At 35.7% G+C, this 16,349-nt stretch overlaps 1 pseudogene; it reads left to right on the forward strand.

Annotated features, from left to right (window-relative positions):
• Positions 1 to 850: 850 nt before the first annotated feature.
• Positions 851 to 2,843, forward strand: LOC135086974 (large ribosomal subunit protein uL29-like; annotated as a pseudogene).
• Positions 2,844 to 16,349: the final 13,506 nt, after the last annotated feature.

Genomic DNA, 16,349 nt, shown 5'->3' on the forward strand with positions numbered 1-16,349 from the left:
TAGTGTCGGATCATATAACCATTTACCTAACACCCTGTATACAGTTAGCGTCAAATTCGTGACACCCAAAGTAGCCAATTAGCTCGCAACACGTCTTTTTTACAATTGGAATAAGGTTTTGTTGTAAACTTTTCGACCACTTTGGTTGTTACGGACTTTTTGATGCTGACTGTACCTTTTTGATATTGATTTTTATGAAAATAAATTAGTTGTCTGTTGGTTTGTATAAGCCCTTATATTAATAACGCCTGGATGGATAGTCCACATACAAGCGCTTCGTGTAAAGTGAGCCAAAAATCATGTCATCCAAGTTTTTACAAGTGTTTGACTGTCAAGTGTCAGTCAGAACGTATGTGTTTTTTGTCAGTTGTCTAGTTTTAATCGCCTCAGTTTTCTTGCGATTACTTAGATTCTAGGCGTTATTTCTATGTAGGTATACGCTTAAAAACCAACGACAATCCAACTAAGTTTCAATTTCAAGCGGCGTCTCGCTGTAATCATTCCCATCCAAAACACTTTACCTCAAAACCATTTTGGACTCGAAATCTGACCAATCATACAATATTTAATCGTTAATGTTAGTTTCTTTAATCTTACTTTATGTTAAGCCTAGAACTCTCAATGTAAGCAGTGGCGTATAGTGCGATAACGTGATACCTGGCGAGCGGAGTATATTTTACAATAGGGATGATGACTGGGTAATGAAATCGAAATTCTATTTAGTCCGTCAGACAGATAATTAGAATATATTAGACTCATATTTTTTATTTTTTTCCATAATCGAATAATTACAGTATTATATTGAGTTGAAATGTAGCGTGACGTCACTTTTGAGTAAAAATTCTACTCATGCGTGACGTATCGCGCCATTTCAACTCGATGTAGCACTGTTATTATTTAATTATGAAAGAAAATAAAAAATATGAGTCTAATATTTTCTAATTATCTGTCTGACGGACAAATAATTGAAGTTTGTCATCTAGCCTATTTGTTGTTTGAATAGTAAGAACTGTAGCCTCGAAACTAAACACTCGACCGCCACTGCTCCTGAGCTGTTCCTGGATACCACCAACTGTGTAAACCTATAAATTTTCTATATTTTACGCTTATTATTTAAAGCGAACACGTACATATCTTGCGCGTGTCGAACATTACATAGCAAAGCAGCGACATGCATTTTTGTCAAGTATTTCTTTACCGAAGCGTATTTTTGACGGAATAGAAACACGCCAGACATGATGTGGCGAGTGACACCATACACTTTGAACAATATAAAAGCGTGTATGTGACCGCTTTTTGCTCTTTGTGATTTTGTTCAATGATAAAGTAATATTTTAGTAGACAAATCTGTTAGCGTCCGCTATCATAATAGAATTACACGTTCCTCTAAATAGATTTTCAGTAACTTTAAATATGCACATCGAAATAACTTGATTTCTTCCCACTAATCATACTATTACTTGTAATTGAATTTTTAAAATCGTAAACTTATCGTTGTAATGTTAAAAGTAATTTGTATAATGGGAATTTAAAATATACAATTAGAATTTAATGAGAATTAACGATTAATCCATTAAAAATATCTTATCCCAATTTGGAAATATTTAGAGGACCTGTTGTTCTTCGATATCTCCGATTTCATTTTTAGGAATATTATTACTGTCGGCATAAATGTCGAACTCGAATATATTTATGTTATGACATTTCTAATGTACTTCGCCCTAATATGCATGCCTGTATACACCATTTGTCGTGCAAGGTGTAAGAAAAACACACAAAACTAAAAATATGCGGACAACATCACAAAAACTTAGGCATCAACCTGATATAAACAACAATCGCTGGATATTTTATTACTTAGCGATTGGTGAATGACATAATAGACGTGTTGACACCACCAATCAATCGACATACTTTTTAAACTTTTGACACCACAACTTTACGTCAAAGTTGTGGTGTCAAAAGATTGTGTTTTCACAATGGGTAAGGTTAAGTGTTCGGAACTGCGGACGAAAGATAAGAAGGAGCTCTTTAAACAATTAGAAGAGCTCAAAACTGGGTTAACTGATGCATCGAAACTCTCCAAAATACGAGTAGTCAGAAAAGCAATTGCCCGTGTGTATATTGTTTATCATCAGAAAATGAAGGTTAACCTACGCCACCATTATAAAAACAAGAAGTAGAAACCATTGGACTTAAGACCCAAGAAAACCCGCGCCATGCGCAAGGCTCTTACGAAGCACGAAGCCAAAATAAAAACAAGGAAAGAAATAAGAAACAAGTCTATCTTCCCACCCAGAGTGTATGCTGTGAAAGCCTGAATAAAACTGATCAGTAAAACTGTCAAAACGAGACTCCCATAGATTTTGTATGGTAATACCAGGCCTGTTCATCTCCGCGAGAAAACACGCACGATGGCCCACCTACAGGATACTATTCGACAAGGCCTCACATACGAGCGAACATTGACTCACGCACGCGTATTCTTGTGTATGATGGAAGAAAATAAAGAAAATGGTATACTGTGCAGTATTTAACTGCCTAAATAATAATAAAAACACAGAATGTACTTTTTTAAGTTGCCTCAAGACACTGAGAGGTAAATAAGTAGTTAATATTATTCATGATGATTCATGCTAAATCATGTATTTCCTCCGCCATTTTCCGCAGTTTGGCACCTCACGTCACATCATTTTACCGAAGTCAGCCCTATAGCTTCGGCGCAGTGCCGATCACTGACGTTTGTCAATAAAATGGTGCTTGACTCTTGAGACAGGCTAAGTTACACCATATTGTTAATGACATTGAGCATACATTTTTTTAAATACCTTCGCGAAGTAAAACTTCTGTACTAAAGGTTCGGACAAACCAACGCGTGCAGCGATGGCGATAGCGATGGCGACCACTGCGCGTGCAAAAGTTGTTTCACACTGCCGCGACCGCGATGGCGATCACTGCGCGTGCAGGTTGTCACTGTCACCACAATTGTCACGCATATTGTCAATCACGCCTATAGTTCCAAAATACTGGACTGTCCTGTCGATGACATTGACAGTGGGGCGCCACCGTCAATACCGGATCGCTGGTTCAGATTTTTGCCATGTTGGAAACCATATAGTTGAACGATGGTAGCGCCCCCCTGTCATTGAGTTTGGTGGGACAGTTCAGCGTGGGTCATCTATATTCGGCAAAATGGAAACTGAATTAAATGATTTGTTTGGAGCTTTTGATGCAATAATTGAGACAGTGGAAACACTTTTTCACTCAAGTTTATTCAGGCGGCCATATTATATTATTGAATGAGACAGGATTACATGCGGTATAGGTAGTAGGTATTGGTTACTCATAACCAAGCTATATTTCTGGCTTCGTTTGTAGTCCCTAGAGCCCTAACAATACCTTTTAATTAGATTTAAAGAAAGGTTTGATAGGAAGGAGGACTAAGGCTTTCTTGGCCTCAGTGGGGGAAATGAAATACAACGCGGACGGTTGATATCTGGTTTATTACTGTTATGCTATTGCTATATACAAGATTTACATAATGTACACAATTCAATGTGTCCAGTCCAATGTGCCGTCGGTGTAGAGTGCCTACGGTGCACGTTCGTTCAGGGTTCATGGGCCAGTCGGCTAGCATGTTGTAGGTCGCGGTCGATGCTGACGTGCTCGTTCAGTATCCTAGGATTTTATCCAATTCATCTTTTTCCTTGAGGGAAAAAATTTGCCCCCATTACCTTTTACCATTGTCGTTCTTATCGTTAAATCGCACAAAACTACACAGAACTCAACACAACATCTATCAAAATCAATTTTTATTTTCATTTTTGGTGCAACAGTCATCTTGACATTTACTTTTTTTAAGGCTAAGGAAATTACATTATGCACCCAAACCACAGAGTACATAATAGTCCAAATATCTTTTTTGTCTTTAATAATAACCCAAAAATACAAAAAGACATCTTTTGATCAACTAGGTGTTTCTAGTGGCACTAAATTAATGACTGAGACGTTTGATGACTTTAATTAGGTTTTTATTTATGGCATACTTAGAATTGCTCTAGGGCCTTTCAGAAAGCTGCAGACATGTACATTCTCAATTATTTTGTTCTGCAGATAATATCCCAATTTTATTTATGAAGTTGAAGAAGCAGAGGTGGAATTGTGTAAAGCAATCGTAATCATTTGACAGTTCATAACGTACGATAAAGTCAGTTAAACAAAGCGTTTGACAGAATAATCGTACGTTATGAACTGTCAAATGATTACGATTGCTTTACACAATTCCACCTCAGGTTCGTGAGAAAACTAGAATAATTTGTTTATTATAGCCTGACCAGGAACATAAAAACCCTGGCATAGAGGCGCGCCAATTGCATTTGATAGTGCAACACTGAGTACAGTCGTACCTGTGTTAAATTCATCATCATCATCATCATCATTTCAGCCACAGGACGTCCACTGCTGAACATAGGCCTCCCCCAATGACGAATGAGTGTTAAATTAATAGGCTATAATTTTATGTATCAGGATTCAGGATTACGGACTCATTTGATATTTTCATAAATTAACGAAAAAAGATTATAAGGTAACCTGGTTTAAATAAATTAAATGAAACTATCAATCGAGCTAGTAGGATTTATTTTATTTTTCATCAATAATCAAATTCAGAACTTGAATATTCAACTACAATGTCTGCTCATGAACGCTTCAAACTCGGTACTTTTTCCCAATTCCATAAAATTCAACACTTACAAAGTGACAAAAAACTTTAAAATAGGTAGTTGAAACAAACCACAGCTAATTTTCATAGTGGACTGTACTATACGATAAACATGTCAGTCAATTTGACAACCTTTGTTGGAAACATTATTCAATGAAAATATTGTCCGAACCCTTGGTATTTCTCTTCGACAAATACTTTAACACATTGTGAACCACTTTTCTTTCACGACTATAAAAAGATTTTAGCAATTTCATTCACATAATCAATTGCGCACATTTAAAATAAAGTTTGTTTACATTTTGACAGCAATAAACTGACATGCAAGGTGACATGTCAATGAAGTTTTCAGTTACTGTTGCCATTAAAAGAAATTAGTACCATTAGTTTTCCGCAACATGGCGAGGGTTTTTATGTTCCTGGTCGGGCTATACATAAAAATAAATTCTGATATTGATACTTTATTCTAAAACCTTTTTTATTATTCAAGTAGGTCAGACTAGTGGTATGTTATGAATAATTCATTTTTAATTGTGTAAAAACTTTTTAACAGATCCTACTTACTATTTATTACATCGATTTTAAAAAACAGAAACGTCACAGTGTTTAATGTCGCGATGATCGCTGATCGCTGCGTGCAGACGCTGCATAGATCGCCGCGACCAATGACAGGACGCGTTGATGTGAACTCATCGCTACAAATTCATACACGCTGTCTGGTCGCCATCGCCATCGTCATCGTGCACGCCGGCTGCACGCGTTGGTCTGGTCTAACCTTAAAGGTTCGGACAAACCAACGCGTGCAGCGATAGCGATGGCGATGGCGACCACTGCGCGTGCAAAAGTTGTTTCACACTGCCGCAACCGCGATGGCGATCACTGCGCGTGCAGGTTGTCACTGTCACCACAACTGTCACGCATATTGTCACTTTCGCTTAATGTCAATCACGCCTATTCGGCAAAATGAAAACTGAATTAAATGATTTGTTTGAAGCTTTTGATGCAATTGAGACAGTGGAAACACTTTTTCACTCAAGTTTATTCAGGCGGCCATATAGGTATTATAGAATGAGACAGGATTACATGCGGTATAGGTAGTAGGTATTGGTTACTCATAACCAAGCTATATTTCTGGCTTCGTTTGTAGTCCCTAGAGCCCTAACAATACCTTTTAATTAGATTTAAAGAAAGGTTTGATAGGAAGGAGGACTGCACTAAGGCTTTCTTGGCCTCAGTGGGGGAAATGAAACACAACGCGGACGGTTGATATCTGGTTTATTACTGTTATGCTATTGCTATGTACAAGATTTACATAATGTACACAATTCAATGTGTCCAGTCCAATGTGCCGTCGGTGTAGAGTGCCTACGGTGCACGTTCGTTCAGGGTTCATGGGCCAGTCGGCTAGTCACGGTCGATGCTGACGTGCTCGTACAGTATCCTTGTGGGCAAGTAAGATTATAACCAATTCATCTTTTTCCTTGAGGGAAAAAAATTGCCCCCATTACCTTTTACCATTGTCGTTCTTATCGAAATCGCACAAAACTACACAGAACTCAACAAAACATCTATCAAAATCAATTTTCATTTTCATTTTTGGTGCAACAGTCATCTTGACATTTACTTTTTTTAAGGCAAAGGAATTACATTATGCACCCAAACCACAGAGTACATAATAGTCCAAATATCTTTTTTGTCTTAAATAATAACTCAAAAATACAAAAAGACAACAGTTTTGGTCAACTAGGTATTTCTAGTGGCACTAAATTAATGACTGAGACGTTTGATGGCTCTAATTAGGTTTTTATTTATGGCATAGGTACTTAGAATTGCTCTAGGGCCTTTGAGAAAGCTGCAGACATGTACATTCTCAGCTATTTTGTTCTGCAGATAATATATCCCAATTTTATTTATGAAGTTGGAGAAGCAGGTTCTCGACAAAACTAGAATAATTTGTTTATTATAGCCTGACCAGGAACATAAAAACCCTCGCCATGTTGCGGAAAACTAATGGTACTAATTTCTTTTAATGGCAACAGTAACTGAAAACTTCATTGACATGTCACCTTGCATGTCAGTCTATTGCTGTCAAAGTGTAAACAAACTTTATTTTAAATGTGCGCAATTGATTTTGTGAATTAAATTGCTAAAATATTTTTATAGTCGTGAAAGAAAAGTGGTTCACAATGTGTTAAAGTATTTGTCGAAGAGAAATACTAAGGGTTCGGACAATATTTTCATTGAATAATGTTTCCGACAAAGGTTGTCAAATTGACTGACATGTTTATCGTATAGTACAGTCCACTATGAAAATTAGCTGTGGTTTGTTTCGACTACCTATTTTAAAGTTTTTTGTCACTTTCTAAGTGTTGAATTTTATGGCATTGGGAAAGAAGTACCGAGTTCGAAGCGTTCATGATCAGACATTGCAGTTGAATATTCAAATTCTGAATTTGATTATTGACGAATAATAAAATAAATCCTACTAACTCGATTGATGGTTTCATTTAATTTATTTAAACCAGGTTACCTATAATAATATTTTTTCGTTAATTTATGAAAATATCAAATTAGCCCGTAATCCAGAATCCTGATACATAAAGTTAGCCTATTAATTTAACACAGGTACGACTGTACTCAGTGTTGCACTATCAAATGCAATTGACGCGCCTCTATGCCAGGGTTTTTATGTTCCTGGTCAGGCTATACATAAAAATAAATTCTGATATTGATACTTTATTCTAAAACCTTTTTTATTATTCAAGTAGGTCAGACTAGTGGTATCATTTTTAATTGTGTAAAAAATTTTTAACAGATCCTACTTACTATTTATTACATCGATTTTAAAAAACAGAAACGCCTCAGTGACAAATGTCGCGATGATCGCTGATCGCTGCGTGCAGACACTGCATAGATCGCCGCGACCAATGACAGGACGCGTTGATGTGAACTCATCGCTACAAATTCATACACGCTGTCTGGTCGCCATCGCCATCGTCATCGTGCACGCCGGCTGCACGCGTTGGTCTGGTCTAACCTTTAGTACTTATTATTATTCTGTGGTAATACAAGCAAGTGACGTCACTATTTTGCCAACTCAATTAAACTACTTTTTTCAATTACAATGCAATCCAAAAACTTAATTTACATGTAATTTAAAATTAATTAAGTTTTTGAGACCAGAATGACGTCTTTTTATAAAATTTGTGATTTCGAATTATTGGGGAATGGTGTTAAATAGTCTATTTATATTTTGTTTGTGTGCCGCTTTTCTTACACCCTGTATGACGCAGGGCGCGTGCGCGACCCCGCCCCCCACCCGTCGTGCGACGACGCGATAGGCCGGCCACGCACTTGCGACGCGCTAGTATAATGGATAAAATACATCGAAACTCTGGCAGTTCTGTATTTATCAGATTAAGATTCATTATACCGATAGCAAAGACGATTATTTTTCTTTTATTAATTTTATCAATTATATATAGACAGTCAAGGCAAGCTTGTGTACCTTTATTTTTATTCAATAGATAAACCCCAATCATTGCCCCATATTTAACTAGCCCGATATGACAGTATCGTCCGTGCTTCAGCGTAGGTCTGTCCTGGGACTGCCTCGCAGTCGCAGATGTGCGGTCGGTCGCAAAAAAAGACTGTACAAGGAGTTAACTGCTCAATAAACTGTGTGATTCGTCGCAGTCCAAGCGTACACTCTGCCATCAAGCAACTGCTCATATCAATTAGAAACTATTTCTTTCTTTATAGGAGTAAATTAGTATTTCACAACTTTGCTGGCAGTTTGGCCTTTGGACGATTGATTGCGACTAACTTTTCCTGCTTTGACTATGTGTTTCACGTGAAGACTAATCTTATCTATGTAGTTAATGTAAGTCATGGACTCGTAGCGATCTGCAGGGCAGCTTCGCTACAGCTGTGATAGGTTCCGAAGTATTTGAGATATCCTCTAAAATCATAATTTTTACCTCCTTTACAATAGATGTATTTTACTTGCTCTGTTGAATAATAGTTCGCTCCGTTGTAATATTCATATTGTAGCTCGTGAATGTAGAACTAAATAATAATACGACTGAAGTATAAATTGGTGTCTGATTTCTTCCTGGCGTCGAGAATGTTGGCGTATTTTAAGATTTTGTACGCGGTCACAATTTTTATGAGTGGCAATTCTAACGTTTTTTACTGTAATGATTCTTCCATTAGGACTCTTCATCATTAACCCGATTTTAATACATACCTAATATTATTATATTATACTGTATGTTTAGGATAGTTTACAATAACTTTGTAATGTTAAGTTAAAATAGGTAAGTTTTATTGATATTATACATTATCACCATATTGCATCATGTATAAAAATAGACGATAATTTTCTGCATCAAATGTACAAATACTCGAGTCTCAAGCACAACGTTCATCTGTTCTCAGAACTCCGTTCCAACACATTCACATGTTCATTAGTATTTCGTCTCGGATATTCAGAGTATTTAACTAATTGTATCAACTTGATATTTTACTAATAGTGTAACATTTACTTATGAATGTAAAATTTAACGCTTATCCAACAAATATCCATGACTACGGATGCCTCGTACTTAATTATCTTACTATTATGTACCAATTTGAAGTTAGATTTTTCAATTGTCAACCAACTATGTTAACATAAAGTTACATTCAGCAAGTAAACGTTATCTGACCATTGAAAAATCGGCTCTGCTGCCTACTTTTAACACTTATGTTTTTTTTTATGTTTGTGCTGTAGATATCCACTTTTGGACGTTTCCGCCTGGTTTCAGTTGCTTTTTTTATTGCCTATATCCGTTTTATGTCGTCGATGTCATGTACAAACATGTCTTGTTTTTGTGTAGGTTGATTAGGTTAAGTTTGTGTACGTTTAATATTAGGTATGTTCAATGACCCAATACGGTTGATGATGACTCATACTATACGTACCTGCTAGAGTAAAATTAAGATCCTCTCAAACGGGCGGAGATACAGTCCGCGTTTTACATCTATCATCGACGACTTTTAATGTTGAATGTTTATTTTTTCCCATTTATACTATAAGTTGATTTTACTGATTGATTTACGTAAGTGTAGACCGCACGTATTTGATTCATGAATATAATTTGTTTGTTCTTGATTATAATATGACTTAAATGTACCAGCCCCACTGATCTCTATATTTGTTTATACTTCTCAATAATATTTATTGATTTTAATTACACAGGAATAATATTATAGGAACAGAGTTCAAAAACCAATACTTACGATAATAGAGTAAGTAACGAATTGTTTAGCAGAAGCCAGAGTTGCAGCCCACCTCCGTTCAATGTTTTAGTATACGATTTTAGATCTTAATAATTATGATAATGTAGTAAAACCGAAGAATCACTACGATTGCCAGGTTTTCATAGGTTAAGGTTTTATAGATTTTAGTTAGCAACTATCGTGCTAGTTTTATTAATTAATGTTTGTACGTAAGTGTGAAGCTGGAGGTCGCACACTGCGAAGGATTTGCATAATGTTTATTGTTATTTTATTTGCAATTCAGTTAACAAATCCATTCCGTTCGTTGGTTCGGTTGTGTCGACTTCGCTCCTCTCAGGATGCTACAATTAAAGACAGCTGATATCTACATTTTTGTTTGCGATGGTTAAAGTTCTTGCTGTTAAAAATATCTTCGCAGAGTGCGACGAGTCTTTGATATAGTATACATTCCTCAAAACTTCGGTCTGCCTGACTTTTGTATTTTGGGTTTTATATGTATAATGAAAAACGCTTTTGTATTTATCAGTTGTATATGTATAGAGCGCTATCAAAGTAAGGAACAAGTCCTCCCAGTGTTTAGTATTATGTCTCAGGACTCTGCTCGGGATAACGTTTTACTGGTTTAAGGTACAAATACTACATTTTGATTGTCATAATAATTAATTTTTGTCCTTGCCAACGATGTATGACTTGTGATTTGATAAATAAACTTTTCTTTTAACTTTGTAACGCGATTTTATTAGCATCATACCTCACACCACAAACTAAACGCTGGTCACAACAGCTCGACAAATACTCTACATTACATTCGTTCCATTGCCTGAGGCTTCCCTAGGCGTGCGATGGGTGGGCCCAATACTTCACACAACACCGAGAATACTTAGGTCACTTTACGACTGATGGGATTACTGGGAATAATGTTTTGGTAACGCACAGAATGTCGTACGTTAAGGCTCGGCGCAGATGGGCCACCGACCACAGCCACCGGTGGCTGTCGCGCGCTACCGCCAACAATTTTGCTGCTACAATTTCTAAGTGTCAGAAGCGAGCGACAGCTACCGGTGTCTGGCTGGAAGCCGCCACATTTTATAGTAGAGCAGTGCGACAGTGGCGGGTGTCGGCGTTTGTGTGGCACGTAGTGACCACTAGTGGCGAGTTGCGGACACTACTGTAGCGAGTGGCCGCCATCGAATAAACGTGTGCGGCGCGCCAAAATATATTAAAAATGTGTTAAGTCGCTGGCCACCAGTGGCTGTGGTCGGTGGCCCATTTACGCCGAGCATAATTTCAAAATAACACAAACTATAGTTCGTTCGCGTTAAGAATGCAGTGAGTGATAGACAGTGAATAAAATATGATATTTAGGACCAACTTTTAAGTATATTTTTATAAATTCATTCAACTTAATCTTTTAAAATGTAATTTGTTTGAATTTTAACACCTCTGTGAATACACATTTACCACTGATGACAGTGGCGGCGTAGCATGAGTTGGCACCCGGGGCGGTCACCCCCTCCACTTTCATTTTTTAATTTTGTCTAGTACCGACAACACTGTGCGCCGGGCAATGACATATCATAAAACATCTTAGGCGCCGGGTCGACGATCAAAAGTCCTCTTATCACCCTTACAACGGCGAACTGAAACTCCGCATCCGCTAGATGGCACTACGCTGACTTAGCTCGCGGTATAGTTTAATATTTTCCAAATAATAAATTTTTGAAAAAGGATAATAAATTTTTGGAGGCTAGCACGAGTATTTAATACTCGACATAATGCTAGTCTAAGAATATATAGCCTGACCAGGAACATAAAAACCCTGGCATAGAGGCGCGTCGATTGCATTTGATAGTACAACACTGAGTACAGTCGTACCTGTGTTAAATTAATAGGCTAACTTTATGTATCAGGATTCAGGATTACGGGCTAATTTGATATTTTCATAAATTAACGAAAAAATATTATTATAGGTAACCTGGTTTAAATAAATTAAATGAAACCATCAATCGAGCTAGTAGGATTTATTTTATTATTCATCAATAATCTAATTCAGAACATGAATATTCAACTGCAATGTCTGCTCATGAACGCTTCAAACTCGGTACCTACTTCTTTCCCAATTCCATAAAATTCAACACTTAGAAAGTGACAAAAAATTTTAAAATAGGTAGTTGAAACAAACCACAGCTAATTTTCATAGTGGACTGTACTATACGATAAACATGTCAGTCAATTTGACAACCTTTGTCAGAAACATTATTCAATGAAAATATTGTCCGAACCCTTAGTATTTCTCTTCGACAAATACTTTAACACATAGTGAACCACTTTTCCTTCACGACTATAAAAAGATTTTAGCAATTTAATTCACAAAATCAATTGCGCACATTTAAAATAAAGTTTGTTTACACTTTGACAGCAATAGACTGACATGCAAGGTGACATGTCAATGAAGTTTTCAGTTATTGTTGCCATTAAAAGAAATTAGTACCATTAGTTTTCCGCAACATGGCGAGGGTTTTTATGTTCCTGGTCGGGCTATAAATATTGACATCGCTCTATGATGTCGGTAAGTCTTATTTTCTAAGTAGGTATTATTCAGTACTACTGAATCAGTAGGCTTTCATTTACCGGTACTTAATTATTGATAACTTTCACATAATCACATTTATAGCCTGACCAGGAACATAAAAACCCTCGCCATGTTGCGGAAAATTAATGGTACTAATTTCTTTTAACCCTTATTCAAACAAAGGTAGATATATTACCACTTGGTTTACTTTTAAAAAAGGATCCTAATTTTCGATATGGTAATACTTAAAGATATCGTGGTCACTTATTTATATTTTTAAATATATTTTTTAACTTATCTATGCCATATTACTACTTTTCAACGTCATTTGTCACTGTCAGGTAATGTCAAAGTCAACCAAACGGATTTGGTGTGAAAAATTTCATGTTTTTAGCAGGCATTTTTGGTATTTTTGAAACTTTGTTCAACGAAAATTCTGATAAGTGTTTTTTCGATTCAAATTCCTAAACTATAAGATTTATTGTATAATCTCACTTATAGGCAGCGTCTGCAATTGATTTATTCATATAATTTAGACATTTTAAAGAAGTGGTAAATAGTTTACCATTGTCCGATCCCGTCTTGACAAATTTTATTGATATATAAAAAAACTGTTGTTTTTTGTATGTGAACAAATAAAACTAAATAAATATTTGAAGAAATTTTAAGTTATTTTGATAACTATTTACGTAACGTTTTGACTTTACGTAATTAGTGAATTGTTAGTGTCAGACTCAAGGTAAGCATAATAATTGTAAGCATAATAACTAATATTAATAAATATATTGTTTTATAAAAATAATAAATTTATTTCATTCCCAAAATATTTAATAAAATATAGGTAGAACCTAGAGGAAGTCACTAGTCAAGAACCAAAAATAAACCAAAACGGACAATGGTAACTATTTTACCACCAACATTTAATAATTTGTAGTCATGAATGGATAATGGTAAATTATTTACCACCCAAAAAACTACCCCTTCCCCTATTTTTTTATAAATTTTGATCAAAAATATGAAATAAGTGACCCACAATTACCCTAAATCCACTTCAACTTTGCAAAAAAAATGTATACCAGCTCGCATTTGAATAAGGGTTAATGGCAACAGTAACTGAAAACTTCATTGACATGTCACCTTACATGTCAGTCTATTGTTGTCAAAGTGTAAACAAACTTTATTTTAAATGTGCGCAATTGATTTTGTAAATTAAATTGCTAAAATATTTTTATAGTCGTGAAAGAAAAGTGGTTCACAATGTGTTAAAGTATTTGTCGAAGATAAATACTAAGGGTTCGGACAATATTTTCATTGATTAATGTTTCCGACAAAGGTTGTCAAATTGACTGACATGTTTATCGTATAGTACAGTCAACTATGAAAATTAGCTGTGGTTTGTTTCAACTACCTATTTTAAAGTTTTTTGTCACTTTGTAAGTGTTGAATTTTATGGAATTGGGAAAGAAGTACCGAGTTTGAAGCGTTCATGAGCAGACATTGTAGTTGAATATTCAAGTTTAGAATTTGATTATTGATGAATAATAATAAAATCCTACTTGCTCGATTGATGGTTTCATTTAATTTATTTAAACCAGTTTACCTGTTTTATGATATTTTTTGTTAATTATGAAAATATTAAATTAGCCCATAATCCTGAATCCTGATACATAAAGTTAGCCTATTAATTTAATACAGGTACGACTGTACCCAGTGTTGCACTATCAAATGCAATTGACGCGCCTCTATGCCAGGGTTTTTATGTTCCTGGTCAGGCTATACCATTTAGATTGTTCCCCCCCCCCCCCCCCCTGCTTTAGAGGGCTAAAAACTAAACTGTTAGCTTGAAAAATCTGGAAAAAATCGTAATAATACTGCTTCTCATGAACTTTCAAGGAAAACTATAACGGTTAAGATACATCAGTTAGAGTTTAAGGCTGAGTAATAGTCATTTATAGCCTGACCAGGAACATAAAAACCCTCGCCATGTTGCGAAAAACTAATGGTACTAATTTCTTTTAATGGCAACAGTAACTGAAAACTTCATTGACATGTCACCTTGCATGTCAGTCTATTGCTGTCAAAGTGTAAACAAACTTTATTTTAAATGTGCGCAATTGATTTTGTGAATTAAATTGCTAAAATCTTTTTATAGTCGTGAAAGAAAAGTGGTTTGCATTGTGTCAAAGTATTTGTCGAAGAGAAATACTAAGGGTTCAGACAATATTTTCATTGAATAATGTTTCCGACAAAGGTTGTCAAATTGACTGACATGTTTATCGTATAGTACAGTCCACTATGAAAATTAGCTGTGGTTTGTTTCAACTACCTATTTTAAAGATTTTTGTCTCTTTCTAAGTGTTGAATTTTATGGAATTGGGAAAGAAGTACCGAGTTTGAAGCGTTCATGAGCAGACATTGCAGTTGAATATTCAAGTTCTGAATTTGATTATTGATGAATAATAAAATAAATCGTACTAGCTCGATTGATGGTTTCATTTAATTTATTTAAACCAGGTTACCTATAATAATATTTTTTCGTTAATTTATGAAAATAACAAATTAGCCCGTAATTCTGAATCCTGATACATAAAGTTAGTCTATTAATTTAACACAGGTACGACTGTACTCAGTGTTGCACTATCAAATGCAACTGACGCGCCTCTATGCCAAGGTTTTTATGTTCCTGGTCAGGCTATAACTAATGTATTATAAAATTTCTTAACTACATAGTAAAAATTCCTTAGAAGAAAATATTTAAAGTGATTTGCTTCTGAAATATATTGTGTTAACAACGGACAACTACGGAACCCTACACTGCGCGTGGCACAACACGCACTTGACCAATTTTTTTTTAATTTGCGCCGCATTGCCACGTGCTTCTTATCTCTCGAACCTACTTTTGTGCCGTCCTATCGTGTCATGTAATGTCAAACTTTAACCATAGATGGCGGTGGTTGTAACTTGACTCGCGATTCGGTTTGATTTTTTCCAGATCTTAAGTATGCCGGGGCGGTTTATTCCAGTTATCATTTCAGTCCGCTGGACATAGGCCTCTCCAAGCCTGAAAAGGCTAAAAAATTTTTGAAGCACTTCCCGCATTTTGAACATCTCGATGCGATAGTGCACTAAAAAAATACATTAACATCGTCGCCTAAATAATTAGTTAGGGAAGATAATTTTAAATTATAACATGTTACGATTACGATAGAAAATACCTATAGTTTTAATTTTAATTTCCTACTTAAGCTGGCTTGCACCATATTACTTTAACGAACGTCAAAAATCTGTCAATCTCCATACAAAAAACTCCGGTTTTCGTTAAAGTTACGGTTAAATGAGGTGGTGCAACTCAGCCTTACTTGTTTTGCATTTTTCACTTCGGTTGTAGAGACGCACACAATACTCCGCAGGACTAGAGCACGATCCTACTTCTACTAATATTAAAAATGCGAAAGTTTGTATGGATGTTTAGATGTTAACATGTTTGTTACTCTTTCACGCAAAAAACTACTGAACGGATTTTGATGAAACCTTACAGTATTATTGTGTATAACCCCGATAACATAAAGGCTGTTTTTTTATGACAAAATATGACAAACTAAATTTCACCCGGGTCACGCCACGGACAAAGGCTGGTAAGTACTAAGGAGTGTTTTAAAAATACTGCGGATCCGTAATTTTTCGAAACCTCGAACCTGTTTTTTTTAAACGAAGAGTCAAATGGACGTTATTTTTTGCATAGAACCAACTTATCAGATATAATTAAAATCGGTC

This window comes from Ostrinia nubilalis, chromosome Z (genome assembly GCF_963855985.1).
Source record: "Ostrinia nubilalis chromosome Z, ilOstNubi1.1, whole genome shotgun sequence".
Lineage (NCBI taxonomy): Eukaryota > Metazoa > Arthropoda > Insecta > Lepidoptera > Crambidae > Ostrinia > Ostrinia nubilalis.